Here is a 21,335-nt window from a genome sequence, read left to right on the forward strand (position 1 = left end):
ACAGCCCTTTCCAGGAGGGAATGCGCTGCTTCTGGACCCTGGCGCCCAGCAAGAAGGCCTGGCACTCTTTTTCAGACGGATGGACCCCACTCACTTTCCTTTACCAAGCAGAAGCTAAGGACCGGCCCATGGCTCTCTTGGCAAATGGACGCAATCAGGCTGAGCCACGAGGCGTGCTGCAGGATAGCCCCTCCCCGCCCCCAACAAAAAGCAATGCCGTGGACCCGGATTCGAACCGAGGTTGCTGCGGCCACGGCGCAGAGTACTAACCACTATACGATCACGGCCAGGCCCTGACACAAACAACAGCCCAGCCGAAGATGCTGAGCTCTGCGCACTTGGGGTGGCCCCCTACCTCGCCGGCGGCCACAGGTACTTCTCAAGTCTCCCCATTACAGCCACCGGTGAAATCCCGAGCCAAGGGAAAAAGACAGGAAGCCAATCCCATGCCTGTCTTCCTCCACCCCTTGACCAAGTCCCTCCCCGTTTGTCTGGCCCATTGTCCTCATGCCCCTGGCCAGCCTATTTCCCTTTGCCACTCGGAAACGTGCCCCCGCGTGCAGGCCCCGAAGCTGGGCCCGGTGGCGGAAGGCCAGGGAGAGGCTTTCGCTAGGGCGAGCGTGTCCTTGCGAGGTAATTGTCTCTCTGGAGGTGTCACAAACAGATAGTTAAGAGTTAATAGAACAGAAGGACTTCATATCTCTTTTGCCTGTAAAGGGTTAACAAGATCAGTGAGCCTGGCTGTCACCTGACCAGAGGACCAATCAGGGAACAGGATACTTTCAACTCTTGAGGGAGGGAAGTTTTTGGGTGTGCTGTTAGTGTTTGGTTGTTGTTCTCTCTGGGTTCTGAGAGTGACCAGACGTGCAACCAGGTTTCTCGCCAATCTCTCTGATACAGTCTCTTATATGTCCAGAATGGTTAAGTACTCGGTAGATAGAGTGAGTTAGGCTTATGTTTGTTTTCTTTACTTGCAAATGTCTATTCGGCTGGAAGGAGTTCAAATTTGCATTGTGCTGAAAGGATTTTAATTTCTACTTCTATACTTAGGCTGGGAGGGTATTCCCAGTGTCTGTAGCTGAAAGACCCTGTCACATATTCCATCTTAAATTTACAAGGATAATTTTTACTGTTTTTTTCTTTCTTTAATTAAAAGCTTTTCTTGTTTAAGAACCTGATTGTTTTTTTTTATTCTGCTGAGACCCCAGGGAACTGGGTCTGGATCCACCAGGGAATTGGTGGGGAGAAAGGAGGAGAGAAAGGTTCATTTTTGTCTGTGTTAGGATTACTTTCTCTCTCAGGGAGAGTCTGGGAGGGGGAGAGAGAAGGAGGGGGGAAGGTGAAGTTTCCTCTCTGTTTTTAAGATTCAAGGAGTTTGAATCACAGTGATCTTGCAGGGTAACCCAGGGAGGGGAAGTCTGGGAGAGGCAACGGTGAGGGAAAGGGTTTACTTTCCTTGTGTTAAGATCCAGAGGGACTGGGTCTTGGGGGACCACGGGCCAGGTTTTGGGGGGACCAGAGTGTAGCAGGCCCTGGAATTCCTGGTTGGTGGCAGCGCTACAAGTCCTAAGCTGGTAATTGAGCTTAGAGGAATTAATGCTGGTACCCCATCTTTTGGAGGCTAAGGTTCAGAGTGGGGAATTCTACCATGACAGGAGGTGAAAGTCCTGAGTGCAGGGTGCAAAGGGAAGTGGGCCTAGAAGGAGACTGCAAGGGCATGTGTCGGTGGGCAGGCCGGGGATTTCTTTGTGTCACCCTTGAAAAGGGGTCCTTCTCCCCGTCGGGGAATCGAACCCCGGTCTCCCGCGTGACAGGCGGGGATACTCACCACTATACTAACGAGGAAGGGGCAGGGTGAGTGGGCCCAGCTCCCAGGGAACAGCTATGGTCAGCGTACACCTACACCGGCACCTGGGCCGCAGCGGGCAACAACGCCCCTGGCCCTCTTCTGCTTCTCAAAGCCTTTGGCCGCAGACACAGCCGTGGCCCTCCTCACCTGCCCTTGCCCAGCAGGCCGCCTTTTACGGCCTACACAGCTCCTCACACAACACCCGCCTGGGACCTTGCCCTCACCTACCAGCTCAGCAGCCCCTTTTAACTCTCAAAACCTCCTCTTCACACCCTCCCCCTTCCACACTTCACACTCACCTCACCACAAACTCACCCACGCACCCTTTGGCTTTTCAAGCGCCTCTGGAGGCTCGCAGCTTCCCAGCCACGCAGATCCTTCCGTTCAATGCGCACTGGACGGACATTCGAAACACAGCCCTTTCCAGGAGGGAATGCGCTGCTTCTGGACCCTGGCGCCCAGCAAGAAGGCCTGGCACTCTTTTTCAGACGGATGGACCCCACTCACTTTCCTTTACCAAGCAGAAGCTAAGGACCGGCCCATGGCTCTCTTGGCAAATGGACGCAATCAGGCTGAGCCACGAGGCGTGCTGCAGGATAGCCCCTCCCCGCCCCCAACAAAAAGCAATGCCGTGACCCGGATTCGAACCGAGGTTGCTGCGGCCACGGCGCAGAGTACTAACCACTATACGATCACGGCCAGGCCCTGACACAAACAACAGCCCAGCCGAAGATGCTGAGCTCTGCGCACTTGGGGTGGCCCCCCTACCTCGCCGGCGGCCACAGGTACTTCTCAAGTCTCCCCATTACAGCCACCGGTGAAATCCCGAGCCAAGGGAAAAAGACAGGAAGCCAATCCCATGCCTGTCTTCCTCCACCCCTTGACCAAGTCCCTCCCCGTTTGTCTGGCCCATTGTCCTCATGCCCCTGGCCAGCCTATTTCCCTTTGCCACTCGGAAACGTGCCCCCGCGTGCAGGCCCCGAAGCTGGGCCCGGTGGCGGAAGGCCAGGGAGAGGCTTTCGCTAGGGCGAGCGTGTCCTTGCGAGGTAATTTGTCTCTCTGGAGGTGTCACAAACAGATAGTTAAGAGTTAATAGAACAGAAGGACTTCATATCTCTTTTGCCTGTAAAGGGTTAACAAGATCAGTGAGCCTGGCTGTCACCTGACCAGAGGACCAATCAGGGAACAGGATACTTTCAACTCTTGAGGGAGGGAAGTTTTTGGGTGTGCTGTTAGTGTTTGGTTGTTGTTCTCTCTGGGTTCTGAGAGTGACCAGACGTGCAACCAGGTTTCTCGCCAATCTCTCTGATACAGTCTCTTATATGTCCAGAATGGTTAAGTATTCGGTAGATAGAGTGAGTTAGGCTTATGTTTGTTTTCTTTACTTGCAAATGTCTATTTGGCTGGAAGGAGTTCAAATTTGCATTGTGCTGAAAGGATTTTAATTTCTACTTCTATACTTAGGCTGGGAGGGTATTCCCAGTGTCTGTAGCTGAAAGACCCTGTCACATATTCCATCTTAAATTTACAAGGATAATTTTTACTGTTTTTTTCTTTCTTTAATTAAAAGCTTTTCTTGTTTAAGAACCTGATTGTTTTTTTTTATTCTGCTGAGACCCCAGGGAACTGGGTCTGGATCCACCAGGGAATTGGTGGGGAGAAAGGAGGAGAGAAAGGTTCATTTTTGTCTGTGTTAGGATTACTTTCTCTCTCAGGGAGAGTCTGGGAGGGGGAGAGAGAAGGAGGGGGGAAGGTGAAGTTTCCTCTCTGTTTTTAAGATTCAAGGAGTTTGAATCACAGTGATCTTGCAGGGTAACCCAGGGAGGGGAAGTCTGGGAGAGGCAACGGTGAGGGAAAGGGTTTACTTTCCTTGTGTTAAGATCCAGAGGGACTGGGTCTTGGGGGACCACGGGCCAGGTTTTGGGGGGACCAGAGTGTAGCAGGCCCTGGAATTCCTGGTTGGTGGCAGCGCTACAAGTCCTAAGCTGGTAATTGAGCTTAGAGGAATTAATGCTGGTACCCCATCTTTTGGAGGCTAAGGTTCAGAGTGGGGAATTCTACCATGACAGGAGGTGAAAGTCCTGAGTGCAGGGTGCGAAGGGAAGTGGGCCTAGAAGGAGACTGCAAGGGCATGTGTCGGTGGGCAGGCCGGGGATTTCTTTGTGTCACCCTTGAAAAGGGGTCCTTCTCCCCGTCGGGGAATCGAACCCCGGTCTCCCGCGTGACAGGCGGGGATACTCACCACTATACTAACGAGGAAGGGGCAGGGTGAGTGGGCCCAGCTCCCAGGGAACAGCTATGGTCAGCGTACACCTACACCGGCACCTGGGCCGCAGCGGGCAACAACGCCCCTGGCCCTCTTCTGCTTCTCAAAGCCTTTGGCCGCAGACACAGCCGTGGCCCTCCTCACCTGCCCTTGCCCAGCAGGCCGCCTTTTACGGCCTACACAGCTCCTCACACAACACCCGCCTGGGACCTTGCCCTCACCTACCAGCTCAGCAGCCCCTTTTAACTCTCAAAACCTCCTCTTCACACCCTCCCCCTTCCACACTTCACACTCACCTCACCACAAACTCACCCACGCACCCTTTGGCTTTTCAAGCGCCTCTGGAGGCTCGCAGCTTCCCAGCCACGCAGATCCTTCCGTTCAATGCGCACTGGACGGACATTCGAAACACAGCCCTTTCCAGGAGGGAATGCGCTGCTTCTGGACCCTGGCGCCCAGCAAGAAGGCCTGGCACTCTTTTTCAGACGGATGGACCCCACTCACTTTCCTTTACCAAGCAGAAGCTAAGGACCGGCCCATGGCTCTCTTGGCAAATGGACGCAATCAGGCTGAGCCACGAGGCGTGCTGCAGGATAGCCCCTCCCCGCCCCCAACAGAAAGCAATGCCGTGACCCGGATTCGAACCGAGGTTGCTGCGGCCACGGCGCAGAGTACTAACCACTATACGATCACGGCCAGGCCCTGACACAAACAACAGCCCAGCTGAAGATGCTGAGCTCTGCGCACTTGGGGTGGCCCCCTACCTCGCCGGCGGCCACAGGTACTTCTCAAGTCTCCCCATTACAGCCACCGGTGAAATCCCGAGCCAAGGGAAAAAGACAGGAAGCCAATCCCATGCCTGTCTTCCTCCACCCCTTGACCAAGTCCCTCCCCGTTTGTCTGGCCCATTGTCCTCATGCCCCTGGCCAGCCTATTTCCCTTTGCCACTCGGAAACGTGCCCCCGCGTGCAGGCCCCGAAGCTGGGCCCGGTGGCGGAAGGCCAGGGAGAGGCTTTCGCTAGGGCGAGCGTGTCCTTGCGAGGTAATTTGTCTCTCTGGAGGTGTCACAAACAGATAGTTAAGAGTTAATAGAACAGAAGGACTTCATATCTCTTTTGCCTGTAAAGGGTTAACAAGATCAGTGAGCCTGGCTGTCACCTGACCAGAGGACCAATCAGGGAACAGGATACTTTCAACTCTTGAGGGAGGGAAGTTTTTGGGTGTGCTGTTAGTGTTTGGTTGTTGTTCTCTCTGGGTTCTGAGAGTGACCAGACGTGCAACCAGGTTTCTCGCCAATCTCTCTGATACAGTCTCTTATATGTCCAGAATGGTTAAGTACTCGGTAGATAGAGTGAGTTAGGCTTATGTTTGTTTTCTTTACTTGCAAATGTCTATTTGGCTGGAAGGAGTTCAAATTTGCATTGTGCTGAAAGGATTTTAATTTCTACTTCTATACTTAGGCTGGGAGGGTATTCCCAGTGTCTGTAGCTGAAAGACCCTGTCACATATTCCATCTTAAATTTACAAGGATAATTTTTACTGTTTTTTTCTTTCTTTAATTAAAAGCTTTTCTTGTTTAAGAACCTGATTGTTTTTTTTTATTCTGCTGAGACCCCAGGGAACTGGGTCTGGATCCACCAGGGAATTGGTGGGGAGAAAGGAGGAGAGAAAGGTTCATTTTTGTCTGTGTTAGGATTACTTTCTCTCTCAGGGAGAGTCTGGGAGGGGGAGAGAGAAGGAGGGGGGAAGGTGAAGTTTCCTCTCTGTTTTTAAGATTCAAGGAGTTTGAATCACAGTGATCTTGCAGGGTAACCCAGGGAGGGGAAGTCTGGGAGAGGCAACGGTGAGGGAAAGGGTTTACTTTCCTTGTGTTAAGATCCAGAGGGACTGGGTCTTGGGGGACCACGGGCCAGGTTTTGGGGGGACCAGAGTGTAGCAGGCCCTGGAATTCCTGGTTGGTGGCAGCGCTACAAGTCCTAAGCTGGTAATTGAGCTTAGAGGAATTAATGCTGGTACCCCATCTTTTGGAGGCTAAGGTTCAGAGTGGGGAATTCTACCATGACAGGAGGTGAAAGTCCTGAGTGCAGGGTGCGAAGGGAAGTGGGCCTAGAAGGAGACTGCAAGGGCATGTGTCGGTGGGCAGGCCGGGGATTTCTTTGTGTCACCCTTGAAAAGGGGTCCTTCTCCCCGTCGGGGAATCGAACCCCAGTCTCCCGCGTGACAGGCGGGGATACTCACCACTATACTAACGAGGAAGGGGCAGGGTGAGTGGGCCCAGCTCCCAGGGAACAGCTATGGTCAGCGTACACCTACACCGGCACCTGGGCCGCAGCGGGCAACAACGCCCCTGGCCCTCTTCTGCTTCTCAAAGCCTTTGGCCGCAGACACAGCCGTGGCCCTCCTCACCTGCCCTTGCCCAGCAGGCCGCCTTTTACGGCCTACACAGCTCCTCACACAACACCCGCCTGGGACCTTGCCCTCACCTACCAGCTCAGCAGCCCCTTTTAACTCTCAAAACCTCCTCTTCACACCCTCCCCCTTCCACACTTCACACTCACCTCACCACAAACTCACCCACGCACCCTTTGGCTTTTCAAGCGCCTCTGGAGGCTCGCAGCTTCCCAGCCACGCAGATCCTTCCGTTCAATGCGCACTGGACGGACATTCGAAACACAGCCCTTTCCAGGAGGGAATGCGCTGCTTCTGGACCCTGGCGCCCAGCAAGAAGGCCTGGCACTCTTTTTCAGACGGATGGACCCCACTCACTTTCCTTTACCAAGCAGAAGCTAAGGACCGGCCCATGGCTCTCTTGGCAAATGGACGCAATCAGGCTGAGCCACGAGGCGTGCTGCAGGATAGCCCCTCCCCGCCCCCAACAAAAAGCAATGCCGTGACCCGGATTCGAACCGAGGTTGCTGCGGCCACGGCGCAGAGTACTAACCACTATACGATCACGGCCAGGCCCTGACACAAACAACAGCCCAGCCGAAGATGCTGAGCTCTGCGCACTTGGGGTGGCCCCCTACCTCGCCGGCGGCCACAGGTACTTCTCAAGTCTCCCCATTACAGCCACCGGTGAAATCCCGAGCCAAGGGAAAAAGACAGGAAGCCAATCCCATGCCTGTCTTCCTCCACCCCTTGACCAAGTCCCTCCCCGTTTGTCTGGCCCATTGTCCTCATGCCCCTGGCCAGCCTATTTCCCTTTGCCACTCGGAAACGTGCCCCCGCGTGCAGGCCCCGAAGCTGGGCCCGGTGGCGGAAGGCCAGGGAGAGGCTTTTGCTAGGGCGAGCGTGTCCTTGCGAGGTAATTTGTCTCTCTGGAGGTGTCACAAACAGATAGTTAAGAGTTAATAGAACAGAAGGACTTCATATCTCTTTTGCCTGTAAAGGGTTAACAAGATCAGTGAGCCTGGCTGTCACCTGACCAGAGGACCAATCAGGGAACAGGATACTTTCAACTCTTGAGGGAGGGAAGTTTTTGGGTGTGCTGTTAGTGTTTGGTTGTTGTTCTCTCTGGGTTCTGAGAGTGACCAGACGTGCAACCAGGTTTCTCGCCAATCTCTCTGATACAGTCTCTTATATGTCCAGAATGGTTAAGTACTCGGTAGATAGAGTGAGTTAGGCTTATGTTTGTTTTCTTTACTTGCAAATGTCTATTTGGCTGGAAGGAGTTCAAATTTGCATTGTGCTGAAAGGATTTTAATTTCTACTTCTATACTTAGGCTGGGAGGGTATTCCCAGTGTCTGTAGCTGAAAGACCCTGTCACATATTCCATCTTAAATTTACAAGGATAATTTTTACTGTTTTTTTCTTTCTTTAATTAAAAGCTTTTCTTGTTTAAGAACCTGATTGTTTTTTTTTATTCTGCTGAGACCCCAGGGAACTGGGTCTGGATCCACCAGGGAATTGGTGGGGAGAAAGGAGGAGAGAAAGGTTCATTTTTGTCTGTGTTAGGATTACTTTCTCTCTCAGGGAGAGTCTGGGAGGGGGAGAGAGAAGGAGGGGGGAAGGTGAAGTTTCCTCTCTGTTTTTAAGATTCAAGGAGTTTGAATCACAGTGATCTTGCAGGGTAACCCAGGGAGGGGAAGTCTGGGAGAGGCAACGGTGAGGGAAAGGGTTTACTTTCCTTGTGTTAAGATCCAGAGGGACTGGGTCTTGGGGGACCACGGGCCAGGTTTTGGGGGGACCAGAGTGTAGCAGGCCCTGGAATTCCTGGTTGGTGGCAGCGCTACAAGTCCTAAGCTGGTAATTGAGCTTAGAGGAATTAATGCTGGTACCCCATCTTTTGGAGGCTAAGGTTCAGAGTGGGGAATTCTACCATGACAGGAGGTGAAAGTCCTGAGTGCAGGGTGCGAAGGGAAGTGGGCCTAGAAGGAGACTGCAAGGGCATGTGTCGGTGGGCAGGCCGGGGATTTCTTTGTGTCACCCTTGAAAAGGGGTCCTTCTCCCCGTCGGGGAATCGAACCCCGGTCTCCCGCGTGACAGGCGGGGATACTCACCACTATACTAACGAGGAAGGGGCAGGGTGAGTGGGCCCAGCTCCCAGGGAACAGCTATGGTCAGCGTACACCTACACCGGCACCTGGGCCGCAGCGGGCAACAACGCCCCTGGCCCTCTTCTGCTTCTCAAAGCCTTTGGCCGCAGACACAGCCGTGGCCCTCCTCACCTGCCCTTGCCCAGCAGGCCGCCTTTTACGGCCTACACAGCTCCTCACACAACACCCGCCTGGGACCTTGCCCTCACCTACCAGCTCAGCAGCCCCTTTTAACTCTCAAAACCTCCTCTTCACACCCTCCCCCTTCCACACTTCACACTCACCTCACCACAAACTCACCCACGCACCCTTTGGCTTTTCAAGCGCCTCTGGAGGCTCGCAGCTTCCCAGCCACGCAGATCCTTCCGTTCAATGCGCACTGGACGGACATTCGAAACACAGCCCTTTCCAGGAGGGAATGCGCTGCTTCTGGACCCTGGCGCCCAGCAAGAAGGCCTGGCACTCTTTTTCAGACGGATGGACCCCACTCACTTTCCTTTACCAAGCAGAAGCTAAGGACCGGCCCATGGCTCTCTTGGCAAATGGACGCAATCAGGCTGAGCCACGAGGCGTGCTGCAGGATAGCCCCTCCCCGCCCCCAACAAAAAGCAATGCCGTGACCCGGATTCGAACCGAGGTTGCTGCGGCCACGGCGCAGAGTACTAACCACTATACGATCACGGCCAGGCCCTGACACAAACAACAGCCCAGCCGAAGATGCTGAGCTCTGCGCACTTGGGGTGGCCCCCTACCTCGCCGACGGCCACAGGTACTTCTCAAGTCTCCCCATTACAGCCACCGGTGAAATCCCGAGCCAAGGGAAAAAGACAGGAAGCCAATCCCATGCCTGTCTTCCTCCACCCCTTGACCAAGTCCCTCCCCGTTTGTCTGGCCCATTGTCCTCATGCCCCTGGCCAGCCTATTTCCCTTTGCCACTCGGAAACGTGCCCCCGCGTGCAGGCCCCGAAGCTGGGCCCGGTGGCGGAAGGCCAGGGAGAGGCTTTCGCTAGGGCGAGCGTGTCCTTGCGAGGTAATTTGTCTCTCTGGAGGTGTCACAAACAGATAGTTAAGAGTTAATAGAACAGAAGGACTTCATATCTCTTTTGCCTGTAAAGGGTTAACAAGATCAGTGAGCCTGGCTGTCACCTGACCAGAGGACCAATCAGGGAACAGGATACTTTCAACTCTTGAGGGAGGGAAGTTTTTGGGTGTGCTGTTAGTGTTTGGTTGTTGTTCTCTCTGGGTTCTGAGAGTGACCAGACGTGCAACCAGGTTTCTCGCCAATCTCTCTGATACAGTCTCTTATATGTCCAGAATGGTTAAGTACTCGGTAGATAGAGTGAGTTAGGCTTATGTTTGTTTTCTTTACTTGCAAATGTCTATTTGGCTGGAAGGAGTTCAAATTTGCATTGTGCTGAAAGGATTTTAATTTCTACTTCTATACTTAGGCTGGGAGGGTATTCCCAGTGTCTGTAGCTGAAAGACCCTGTCACATATTCCATCTTAAATTTACAAGGATAATTTTTACTGTTTTTTTCTTTCTTTAATTAAAAGCTTTTCTTGTTTAAGAACCTGATTGTTTTTTTTTATTCTGCTGAGACCCCAGGGAACTGGGTCTGGATCCACCAGGGAATTGGTGGGGAGAAAGGAGGAGAGAAAGGTTCATTTTTGTCTGTGTTAGGATTACTTTCTCTCTCAGGGAGAGTCTGGGAGGGGGAGAGAGAAGGAGGGGGGAAGGTGAAGTTTCCTCTCTGTTTTTAAGATTCAAGGAGTTTGAATCACAGTGATCTTGCAGGGTAACCCAGGGAGGGGAAGTCTGGGAGAGGCAACGGTGAGGGAAAGGGTTTACTTTCCTTGTGTTAAGATCCAGAGGGACTGGGTCTTGGGGGACCACGGGCCAGGTTTTGGGGGGACCAGAGTGTAGCAGGCCCTGGAATTCCTGGTTGGTGGCAGCGCTACAAGTCCTAAGCTGGTAATTGAGCTTAGAGGAATTAATGCTGGTACCCCATCTTTTGGAGGCTAAGGTTCAGAGTGGGGAATTCTACCATGACAGGAGGTGAAAGTCCTGAGTGCAGGGTGCGAAGGGAAGTGGGCCTAGAAGGAGACTGCAAGGGCATGTGTTGGTGGGCAGGCCGGGGATTTCTTTGTGGCACCCTTGAAAAGGGGTCCTTCTCCCCGTCGGGGAATCGAACCCTGGTCTCCCGGGTGACAGGCGGGGATACTCACCACTATACTAACGAGGAAGGGGCAGGGTGAGTGGGCCCAGCTCCCAGGGAACAGCTATGGTCAGCGTACACCTACACCGGCACCTGGGCCGCAGCGGGCAACAACGCCCCTGGCCCTCTTCTGCTTCTCAAAGCCTTTGGCCGCAGACACAGCCGTGGCCCTCCTCACCTGCCCTTGCCCAGCAGGCCGCCTTTTACGGCCTACACAGCTCCTCACACAACACCCGCCTGGGACCTTGCCCTCACCTACCAGCTCAGCAGCCCCTTTTAACTCTCAAAACCTCCTCTTCACACCCTCCCCCTTCCACACTTCACACTCACCTCACCACAAACTCACCCACGCACCCTTTGGCTTTTCAAGCGCCTCTGGAGGCTCGCAGCTTCCCAGCCACGCAGATCCTTCCGTTCAATGCGCACTGGACGGACATTCGAAACACAGCCCTTTCCAGGAGGGAATGCGCTGCTTCTGGACCCTGGCGCCCAGCAAGAAGGCCTGGCACTCTTTTTCAGACGGATGGACCCCACTCACTTTCCTTTACCAAGCAGAAGCTAAGGACCGGCCCATGGCTCTCTTGGCAAATGGACGCAATCAGGCTGAGCCACGAGGCGTGCTGCAGGATAGCCCCTCCCCGCCCCCAACAAAAAGCAATGCCGTGGCCCGGATTCGAACCGAGGTTGCTGCGGCCACGGCGCAGAGTACTAACCACTATACGATCACGGCCAGGCCCTGACACAAACAACAGCCCAGCCGAAGATGCTGAGCTCTGCGCACTTGGGGTGGCCCCCTACCTCGCCGGCGGCCACAGGTACTTCTCAAGTCTCCCCATTACAGCCACCGGTGAAATCCCGAGCCAAGGGAAAAAGACAGGAAGCCAATCCCATGCCTGTCTTCCTCCACCCCTTGACCAAGTCCCTCCCCGTTTGTCTGGCCCATTGTCCTCATGCCCCTGGCCAGCCTATTTCCCTTTGCCACTCGGAAACGTGCCCCCGCGTGCAGGCCCCGAAGCTGGGCCCGGTGGCGGAAGGCCAGGGAGAGGCTTTCGCTAGGGCGAGCGTGTCCTTGCGAGGTAATTTGTCTCTCTGGAGGTGTCACAAACAGATAGTTAAGAGTTAATAGAACAGAAGGACTTCATATCTCTTTTGCCTGTAAAGGGTTAACAAGATCAGTGAGCCTGGCTGTCACCTGACCAGAGGACCAATCAGGGAACAGGATACTTTCAACTCTTGAGGGAGGGAAGTTTTTGGGTGTGCTGTTAGTGTTTGGTTGTTGTTCTCTCTGGGTTCTGAGAGTGACCAGACGTGCAACCAGGTTTCTCGCCAATCTCTCTGATACAGTCTCTTATATGTCCAGAATGGTTAAGTACTCGGTAGATAGAGTGAGTTAGGCTTATGTTTGTTTTCTTTACTTGCAAATGTCTATTTGGCTGGAAGGAGTTCAAATTTGCATTGTGCTGAAAGGATTTTAATTTCTACTTCTATACTTAGGCTGGGAGGGTATTCCCAGTGTCTGTAGCTGAAAGACCCTGTCACATATTCCATCTTAAATTTACAAGGATAATTTTTACTGTTTTTTTCTTTCTTTAATTAAAAGCTTTTCTTGTTTAAGAACCTGATTGTTTTTTTTTATTCTGCTGAGACCCCAGGGAACTGGGTCTGGATCCACCAGGGAATTGGTGGGGAGAAAGGAGGAGAGAAAGGTTCATTTTTGTCTGTGTTAGGATTACTTTCTCTCTCAGGGAGAGTCTGGGAGGGGGAGAGAGAAGGAGGGGGGAAGGTGAAGTTTCCTCTCTGTTTTTAAGATTCAAGGAGTTTGAATCACAGTGATCTTGCAGGGTAACCCAGGGAGGGGAAGTCTGGGAGAGGCAACGGTGAGGGAAAGGGTTTACTTTCCTTGTGTTAAGATCCAGAGGGACTGGGTCTTGGGGGACCACGGGCCAGGTTTTGGGGGGACCAGAGTGTAGCAGGCCCTGGAATTCCTGGTTGGTGGCAGCGCTACAAGTCCTAAGCTGGTAATTGAGCTTAGAGGAATTAATGCTGGTACCCCATCTTTTGGAGGCTAAGGTTCAGAGTGGGGAATTCTACCATGACAGGAGGTGAAAGTCCTGAGTGCAGGGTGCGAAGGGAAGTGGGCCTAGAAGGAGACTGCAAGGGCATGTGTCGGTGGGCAGGCCGGGGATTTCTTTGTGTCACCCTTGAAAAGGGGTCCTTCTCCCCGTCGGGGAATCGAACCCCAGTCTCCCGCGTGACAGGCGGGGATACTCACCACTATACTAACGAGGAAGGGGCAGGGTGAGTGGGCCCAGCTCCCAGGGAACAGCTATGGTCAGCGTACACCTACACCGGCACCTGGGCCGCAGCGGGCAACAACGCCCCTGGCCCTCTTCTGCTTCTCAAAGCCTTTGGCCGCAGACACAGCCGTGGCCCTCCTCACCTGCCCTTGCCCAGCAGGCCGCCTTTTACGGCCTACACAGCTCCTCACACAACACCCGCCTGGGACCTTGCCCTCACCTACCAGCTCAGCAGCCCCTTTTAACTCTCAAAACCTCCTCTTCACACCCTCCCCCTTCCACACTTCACACTCACCTCACCACAAACTCACCCACGCACCCTTTGGCTTTTCAAGCGCCTCTGGAGGCTCGCAGCTTCCCAGCCACGCAGATCCTTCCGTTCAATGCGCACTGGACGGACATTCGAAACACAGCCCTTTCCAGGAGGGAATGCGCTGCTTCTGGACCCTGGCGCCCAGCAAGAAGGCCTGGCACTCTTTTTCAGACGGATGGACCCCACTCACTTTCCTTTACCAAGCAGAAGCTAAGGACCGGCCCATGGCTCTCTTGGCAAATGGACGCAATCAGGCTGAGCCACGAGGCGTGCTGCAGGATAGCCCCTCCCCGCCCCCAACAAAAAGCAATGCCGTGACCCGGATTCGAACCGAGGTTGCTGCGGCCACGGCGCAGAGTACTAACCACTATACGATCACGGCCAGGCCCTGACACAAACAACAGCCCAGCCGAAGATGCTGAGCTCTGCGCACTTGGGGTGGCCCCCTACCTCGCCGGCGGCCACAGGTACTTCTCAAGTCTCCCCATTACAGCCACCGGTGAAATCCCGAGCCAAGGGAAAAAGACAGGAAGCCAATCCCATGCCTGTCTTCCTCCACCCCTTGACCAAGTCCCTCCCCGTTTGTCTGGCCCATTGTCCTCATGCCCCTGGCCAGCCTATTTCCCTTTGCCACTCGGAAACGTGCCCCCGCGTGCAGGCCCCGAAGCTGGGCCCGGTGGCGGAAGGCCAGGGAGAGGCTTTCGCTAGGGCGAGCGTGTCCTTGCGAGGTAATTTGTCTCTCTGGAGGTGTCACAAACAGATAGTTAAGAGTTAATAGAACAGAAGGACTTCATATCTCTTTTGCCTGTAAAGGGTTAACAAGATCAGTGAGCCTGGCTGTCACCTGACCAGAGGACCAATCAGGGAACAGGATACTTTCAACTCTTGAGGGAGGGAAGTTTTTGGGTGTGCTGTTAGTGTTTGGTTGTTGTTCTCTCTGGGTTCTGAGAGTGACCAGACGTGCAACCAGGTTTCTCGCCAATCTCTCTGATACAGTCTCTTATATGTCCAGAATGGTTAAGTACTCGGTAGATAGAGTGAGTTAGGCTTATGTTTGTTTTCTTTACTTGCAAATGTCTATTTGGCTGGAAGGAGTTCAAATTTGCATTGTGCTGAAAGGATTTTAATTTCTACTTCTATACTTAGGCTGGGAGGGTATTCCCAGTGTCTGTAGCTGAAAGACCCTGTCACATATTCCATCTTAAATTTACAAGGATAATTTTTACTGTTTTTTTCTTTCTTTAATTAAAAGCTTTTCTTGTTTAAGAACCTGATTGTTTTTTTTTATTCTGCTGAGACCCCAGGGAACTGGGTCTGGATCCACCAGGGAATTGGTGGGGAGAAAGGAGGAGAGAAAGGTTCATTTTTGTCTGTGTTAGGATTACTTTCTCTCTCAGGGAGAGTCTGGGAGGGGGAGAGAGAAGGAGGGGGGAAGGTGAAGTTTCCTCTCTGTTTTTAAGATTCAAGGAGTTTGAATCACAGTGATCTTGCAGGGTAACCCAGGGAGGGGAAGTCTGGGAGAGGCAACGGTGAGGGAAAGGGTTTACTTTCCTTGTGTTAAGATCCAGAGGGACTGGGTCTTGGGGGACCACGGGCCAGGTTTTGGGGGGACCAGAGTGTCGCAGGCCCTGGAATTCCTGGTTGGTGGCAGCGCTACAAGTCCTAAGCTGGTAATTGAGCTTAGAGGAATTAATGCTGGTACCCCATCTTTTGGAGGCTAAGGTTCAGAGTGGGGAATTCTACCATGACAGGAGGTGAAAGTCCTGAGTGCAGGGTGCGAAGGGAAGTGGGCCTAGAAGGAGACTGCAAGGGCATGTGTCGGTGGGCAGGCCGGGGATTTCTTTGTGTCACCCTTGAAAAGGGGTCCTTCTCCCCGTCGGGGAATCGAACCCCGGTCTCCCGCGTGACAGGCGGGGATACTCACCACTATACTAACGAGGAAGGGGCAGGGTGAGTGGGCCCAGCTCCCAGGGAACAGCTATGGTCAGCGTACACCTACACCGGCACCTGGGCCGCAGCGGGCAACAACGCCCCTGGCCCTCTTCTGCTTCTCAAAGCCTTTGGCCGCAGACACAGCCGTGGCCCTCCTCACCTGCCCTTGCCCAGCAGGCCGCCTTTTACGGCCTACACAGCTCCTCACACAACACCCGCCTGGGACCTTGCCCTCACCTACCAGCTCAGCAGCCCCTTTTAACTCTCAAAACCTCCTCTTCACACCCTCCCCCTTCCACACTTCACACTCACCTCACCACAAACTCACCCACGCACCCTTTGGCTTTTCAAGCGCCTCTGGAGGCTCGCAGCTTCCCAGCCACGCAGATCCTTCCGTTCAATGCGCACTGGACGGACATTCGAAACACAGCCCTTTCCAGGAGGGAATGCGCTGCTTCTGGACCCTGGCGCCCAGCAAGAAGGCCTGGCACTCTTTTTCAGACGGATGGACCCCACTCACTTTCCTTTACCAAGCAGAAGCTAAGGACCGGCCCATGGCTCTCTTGGCAAATGGACGCAATCAGGCTGAGCCACGAGGCGTGCTGCAGGATAGCCCCTCCCCGCCCCCAACAAAAAGCAATGCCGTGGCCCGGATTCGAACCGAGGTTGCTGCGGCCACGGCGCAGAGTACTAACCACTATACGATCACGGCCAGGCCCTGACACAAACAACAGCCCAGCTGAAGATGCTGAGCTCTGCGCACTTGGGGTGGCCCCCTACCTCGCCGGCGGCCACAGGTACTTCTCAAGTCTCCCCATTACAGCCACCGGTGAAATCCCGAGCCAAGGGAAAAAGACAGGAAGCCAATCCCATGCCTGTCTTCCTCCACCCCTTGACCAAGTCCCTCCCCGTTTGTCTGGCCCATTGTCCTCATGCCCCTGGCCAGCCTATTTCCCTTTGCCACTCGGAAACGTGCCCCCGCGTGCAGGCCCCGAAGCTGGGCCCGGTGGCGGAAGGCCAGGGAGAGGCTTTTGCTAGGGCGAGCGTGTCCTTGCGAGGTAATTTGTCTCTCTGGAGGTGTCACAAACAGATAGTTAAGAGTTAATAGAACAGAAGGACTTCATATCTCTTTTGCCTGTAAAGGGTTAACAAGATCAGTGAGCCTGGCTGTCACCTGACCAGAGGACCAATCAGGGAACAGGATACTTTCAACTCTTGAGGGAGGGAAGTTTTTGGGTGTGCTGTTAGTGTTTGGTTGTTGTTCTCTCTGGGTTCTGAGAGTGACCAGACGTGCAACCAGGTTTCTCGCCAATCTCTCTGATACAGTCTCTTATATGTCCAGAATGGTTAAGTACTCGGTAGATAGAGTGAGTTAGGCTTATGTTTGTTTTCTTTACTTGCAAATGTCTATTTGGCTGGAAGGAGTTCAAATTTGCATTGTGCTGAAAGGATTTTAATTTCTACTTCTATACTTAGGCTGGGAGGGTATTCCCAGTGTCTGTAGCTGAAAGACCCTGTCACATATTCCATCTTAAATTTACAAGGATAATTTTTACTGTTTTTTTCTTTCTTTAATTAAAAGCTTTTCTTGTTTAAGAACCTGATTGTTTTTTTTTATTCTGCTGAGACCCCAGGGAACTGGGTCTGGATCCACCAGGGAATTGGTGGGGAGAAAGGAGGAGAGAAAGGTTCATTTTGTCTGTGTTAGGATTACTTTCTCTCTCAGGGAGAGTCTGGGAGGGGGAGAGAGAAGGAGGGGGGAAGGTGAAGTTTCCTCTCTGTTTTTAAGATTCAAGGAGTTTGAATCACAGTGATCTTGCAGGGTAACCCAGGGAGGGGAAGTCTGGGAGAGGCAACGGTGAGGGAAAGGGTTTACTTTCCTTGTGTTAAGATCCAGAGGGACTGGGTCTTGGGGGACCACGGGCCAGGTTTTGGGGGGACCAGAGTGTCGCAGGCCCTGGAATTCCTGGTTGGTGGCAGCGCTACAAGTCCTAAGCTGGTAATTGAGCTTAGAGGAATTAATGCTGGTACCCCATCTTTTGGAGGCTAAGGTTCAGAGTGGGGAATTCTACCATGACAGGAGGTGAAAGTCCTGAGTGCAGGGTGCGAAGGGAAGTGGGCCTAGAAGGAGACTGCAAGGGCATGTGTCGGTGGGCAGGCCGGGGATTTCTTTGTGTCACCCTTGAAAAGGGGTCCTTCTCCCCGTCGGGGAATCGAACCCCGGTCTCCCGCGTGACAGGCGGGGATACTCACCACTATACTAACGAGGAAGGGGCAGGGTGAGTGGGCCCAGCTCCCAGGGAACAGCTATGGTCAGCGTACACCTACACCGGCACCTGGGCCGCAGCGGGCAACAACGCCCCTGGCCCTCTTCTGCTTCTCAAAGCCTTTGGCCGCAGACACAGCCGTGGCCCTCCTCACCTGCCCTTGCCCAGCAGGCCGCCTTTTACGGCCTACACAGCTCCTCACACAACACCCGCCTGGGACCTTGCCCTCACCTACCAGCTCAGCAGCCCCTTTTAACTCTCAAAACCTCCTCTTCACACCCTCCCCCTTCCACACTTCACACTCACCTCACCACAAACTCACCCACGCACCCTTTGGCTTTTCAAGCGCCTCTGGAGGCTCGCAGCTTCCCAGCCACGCAGATCCTTCCGTTCAATGCGCACTGGACGGACATTCGAAACACAGCCCTTTCCAGGAGGGAATGCGCTGCTTCTGGACCCTGGCGCCCAGCAAGAAGGCCTGGCACTCTTTTTCAGACGGATGGACCCCACTCACTTTCCTTTACCAAGCAGAAGCTAAGGACCGGCCCATGGCTCTCTTGGCAAATGGACGCAATCAGGCTGAGCCACGAGGCGTGCTGCAGGATAGCCCCTCCCCGCCCCCAACAGAAAGCAATGCCGTGACCCGGATTCGAACCGAGGTTGCTGCGGCCACGGCGCAGAGTACTAACCACTATACGATCACGGCCAGGCCCTGACACAAACAACAGCCCAGCCGAAGATGCTGAGCTCTGCGCACTTGGGGTGGCCCCCTACCTCGCCGACGGCCACAGGTACTTCTCAAGTCTCCCCATTACAGCCACCGGTGAAATCCCGAGCCAAGGGAAAAAGACAGGAAGCCAATCCCATGCCTGTCTTCCTCCACCCCTTGACCAAGTCCCTCCCCGTTTGTCTGGCCCATTGTCCTCATGCCCCTGGCCAGCCTATTTCCCTTTGCCACTCGGAAACGTGCCCCCGCGTGCAGGCCCCGAAGCTGGGCCCGGTGGCGGAAGGCCAGGGAGAGGCTTTCGCTAGGGCGAGCGTGTCCTTGCGAGGTAATTTGTCTCTCTGGAGGTGTCACAAACAGATAGTTAAGAGTTAATAGAACAGAAGGACTTCATATCTCTTTTGCCTGTAAAGGGTTAACAAGATCAGTGAGCCTGGCTGTCACCTGACCAGAGGACCAATCAGGGAACAGGATACTTTCAACTCTTGAGGGAGGGAAGTTTTTGGGTGTGCTGTTAGTGTTTGGTTGTTGTTCTCTCTGGGTTCTGAGAGTGACCAGACGTGCAACCAGGTTTCTCGCCAATCTCTCTGATACAGTCTCTTATATGTCCAGAATGGTTAAGTATTCGGTAGATAGAGTGAGTTAGGCTTATGTTTGTTTTCTTTACTTGCAAATGTCTATTTGGCTGGAAGGAGTTCAAATTTGCATTGTGCTGAAAGGATTTTAATTTCTACTTCTATACTTAGGCTGGGAGGGTATTCCCAGTGTCTGTAGCTGAAAGACCCTGTCACATATTCCATCTTAAATTTACAAGGATAATTTTTACTGTTTTTTTCTTTCTTTAATTAAAAGCTTTTCTTGATTAAGAACCTGATTGTTTTTTTTTATTCTGCTGAGACCCCAGGGAACTGGGTCTGGATCCACCAGGGAATTGGTGGGGAGAAAGGAGGAGAGAAAGGTTCATTTTTGTCTGTGTTAGGATTACTTTCTCTCTCAGGGAGAGTCTGGGAGGGGGAGAGAGAAGGAGGGGGGAAGGTGAAGTTTCCTCTCTGTTTTTAAGATTCAAGGAGTTTGAATCACAGTGATCTTGCAGGGTAACCCAGGGAGGGGAAGTCTGGGAGAGGCAACGGTGAGGGAAAGGGTTTACTTTCCTTGTGTTAAGATCCAGAGGGACTGGGTCTTGGGGGACCACGGGCCAGGTTTTGGGGGGACCAGAGTGTAGCAGGCCCTGGAATTCCTGGTTGGTGGCAGCGCTACAAGTCCTAAGCTGGTAATTGAGCTTAGAGGAATTAATGCTGGTACCCCATCTTTTGGAGGCTAAGGTTCAGAGTGGGGAATTCTACCATGACAGGAGGTGAAAGTCCTGAGTGCAGGGTGCGAAGGGAAGTGGGCCTAGAAGGAGACTGCAAGGGCATGTGTCGGTGGGCAGGCCGGGGATTTCTTTGTGTCACCCTTGAAAAGGGGTCATTCTCCCCGTCGGGGAATCGAACCCTGGTCTCCCACGTGACAGGCGGGGATACTCACCACTATACTAACGAGGAAGGGGCAGGGTGAGTGGGCCCAGCTCCCAGGGAACAGCTATGGTCAGCGTACACCTACACCGGCACCTGGGCCGCAGCGGGCAACAACGCCCCTGGCCCTCTTCTGCTTCTCAAAGCCTTTGGCCGCAGACACAGCCGTGGCCCTCCTCACCTGCCCTTGCCCAGCAGGCCGCCTTTTACGGCCTACACAGCTCCTCACACAACACCCGCCTGGGACCTTGCCCTCACCTACCAGCTCAGCAGCCCCTTTTAACTCTCAAAACCTCCTCTTCACACCCTCCCCCTTCCACACTTCACACTCACCTCACCACAAACTCACCCACGCACCCTTTGGCTTTTCAAGCGCCTCTGGAGGCTCGCAGCTTCCCAGCCACGCAGATCCTTCCGTTCAATGCGCACTGGACGGACATTCGAAACACAGCCCTTTCCAGGAGGGAATGCGCTGCTTCTGGACCCTGGCGCCCAGCAAGAAGGCCTGGCACTCTTTTTCAGACGGATGGACCCCACTCACTTTCCTTTACCAAGCAGAAGCTAAGGACCGGCCCATGGCTCTCTTGGCAAATGGACGCAATCAGGCTGAGCCACGAGGCGTGCTGCAGGATAGCCCCTCCCCGCCCCCAACAAAAAGCAATGCCGTGACCCGGATTCGAACCGAGGTTGCTGCGGCCACGGCGCAGAGTACTAACCACTATACGATCACGGCCAGGCCCTGACACAAACAACAGCCCAGCCGAAGATGCTGAGCTCTGCGCACTTGGGGTGGCCCCCTACCTCGCCGCGGCCACAGGTACTTCTCAAGTCTCCCCATTACAGCCACCGGTGAAATCCCGAGCCAAGGGAAAAAGACAGGAAGCCAATCCCATGCCTGTCTTCCTCCACCCCTTGACCAAGTCCCTCCCCGTTTGTCTGGCCCATTGTCCTCATGCCCCTGGCCAGCCTATTTCCCTTTGCCACTCGGAAACGTGCCCCCGCGTGCAGGCCCCGAAGCTGGGCCCGGTGGCGGAAGGCCAGGGAGAGGCTTTCGCTAGGGCGAGCGTGTCCTTGCGAGGTAATTTGTCTCTCTGGAGGTGTCACAAACAGATAGTTAAGAGTTAATAGAACAGAAGGACTTCATATCTCTTTTGCCTGTAAAGGGTTAACAAGATCAGTGAGCCTGGCTGTCACCTGACCAGAGGACCAATCAGGGAACAGGATACTTTCAACTCTTGAGGGAGGGAAGTTTTTGGGTGTGCTGTTAGTGTTTGGTTGTTGTTCTCTCTGGGTTCTGAGAGTGACCAGACGTGCAACCAGGTTTCTCGCCAATCTCTCTGATACAGTCTCTTATATGTCCAGAATGGTTAAGTACTCGGTAGATAGAGTGAGTTAGGCTTATGTTTGTTTTCTTTACTTGCAAA

At 53.6% G+C, this 21,335-nt stretch overlaps 16 non-coding genes across 16 annotated transcripts; all 16 read right to left on the reverse strand.

Annotated features, from left to right (window-relative positions):
* Positions 1-1,773: 1,773 nt before the first annotated feature.
* Positions 1,774-1,845, reverse strand: TRNAD-GUC. The gene has a single exon. It is a non-coding gene; the product is annotated as a tRNA-Asp (tRNA).
* Positions 1,846-2,476: 631 nt separating this feature from the next.
* TRNAH-GUG lies at positions 2,477-2,548 on the reverse strand. The gene has a single exon. It is a non-coding gene; the product is annotated as a tRNA-His (tRNA).
* A 1,488-nt stretch (positions 2,549-4,036) lies between these two features.
* TRNAD-GUC lies at positions 4,037-4,108 on the reverse strand. Its single transcript has one exon. It is a non-coding gene; the product is annotated as a tRNA-Asp (tRNA).
* Positions 4,109-4,739: 631 nt separating this feature from the next.
* Positions 4,740-4,811, reverse strand: TRNAH-GUG. Its single transcript has one exon. It is a non-coding gene; the product is annotated as a tRNA-His (tRNA).
* A 1,487-nt stretch (positions 4,812-6,298) lies between these two features.
* Positions 6,299-6,370, reverse strand: TRNAD-GUC. The gene has a single exon. It is a non-coding gene; the product is annotated as a tRNA-Asp (tRNA).
* Positions 6,371-7,001: 631 nt separating this feature from the next.
* TRNAH-GUG lies at positions 7,002-7,073 on the reverse strand. Its single transcript has one exon. It is a non-coding gene; the product is annotated as a tRNA-His (tRNA).
* Positions 7,074-8,560: 1,487 nt separating this feature from the next.
* On the reverse strand, positions 8,561-8,632 carry TRNAD-GUC. Its single transcript has one exon. It is a non-coding gene; the product is annotated as a tRNA-Asp (tRNA).
* A 631-nt stretch (positions 8,633-9,263) lies between these two features.
* Positions 9,264-9,335, reverse strand: TRNAH-GUG. The gene has a single exon. It is a non-coding gene; the product is annotated as a tRNA-His (tRNA).
* Positions 9,336-10,822: 1,487 nt separating this feature from the next.
* On the reverse strand, positions 10,823-10,894 carry TRNAD-GUC. Its single transcript has one exon. It is a non-coding gene; the product is annotated as a tRNA-Asp (tRNA).
* A 2,190-nt stretch (positions 10,895-13,084) lies between these two features.
* Positions 13,085-13,156, reverse strand: TRNAD-GUC. The gene has a single exon. It is a non-coding gene; the product is annotated as a tRNA-Asp (tRNA).
* Positions 13,157-13,787: 631 nt separating this feature from the next.
* TRNAH-GUG lies at positions 13,788-13,859 on the reverse strand. The gene has a single exon. It is a non-coding gene; the product is annotated as a tRNA-His (tRNA).
* Positions 13,860-15,346: 1,487 nt separating this feature from the next.
* On the reverse strand, positions 15,347-15,418 carry TRNAD-GUC. Its single transcript has one exon. It is a non-coding gene; the product is annotated as a tRNA-Asp (tRNA).
* A 2,189-nt stretch (positions 15,419-17,607) lies between these two features.
* TRNAD-GUC lies at positions 17,608-17,679 on the reverse strand. Its single transcript has one exon. It is a non-coding gene; the product is annotated as a tRNA-Asp (tRNA).
* A 631-nt stretch (positions 17,680-18,310) lies between these two features.
* On the reverse strand, positions 18,311-18,382 carry TRNAH-GUG. The gene has a single exon. It is a non-coding gene; the product is annotated as a tRNA-His (tRNA).
* A 1,487-nt stretch (positions 18,383-19,869) lies between these two features.
* Positions 19,870-19,941, reverse strand: TRNAD-GUC. Its single transcript has one exon. It is a non-coding gene; the product is annotated as a tRNA-Asp (tRNA).
* A 631-nt stretch (positions 19,942-20,572) lies between these two features.
* On the reverse strand, positions 20,573-20,644 carry TRNAH-GUG. The gene has a single exon. It is a non-coding gene; the product is annotated as a tRNA-His (tRNA).
* Positions 20,645-21,335: the final 691 nt, after the last annotated feature.

This window comes from Gopherus evgoodei, chromosome 1 (genome assembly GCF_007399415.2).
Source record: "Gopherus evgoodei ecotype Sinaloan lineage chromosome 1, rGopEvg1_v1.p, whole genome shotgun sequence".
Classification (NCBI taxonomy): Eukaryota; Metazoa; Chordata; order Testudines; family Testudinidae; genus Gopherus; species Gopherus evgoodei.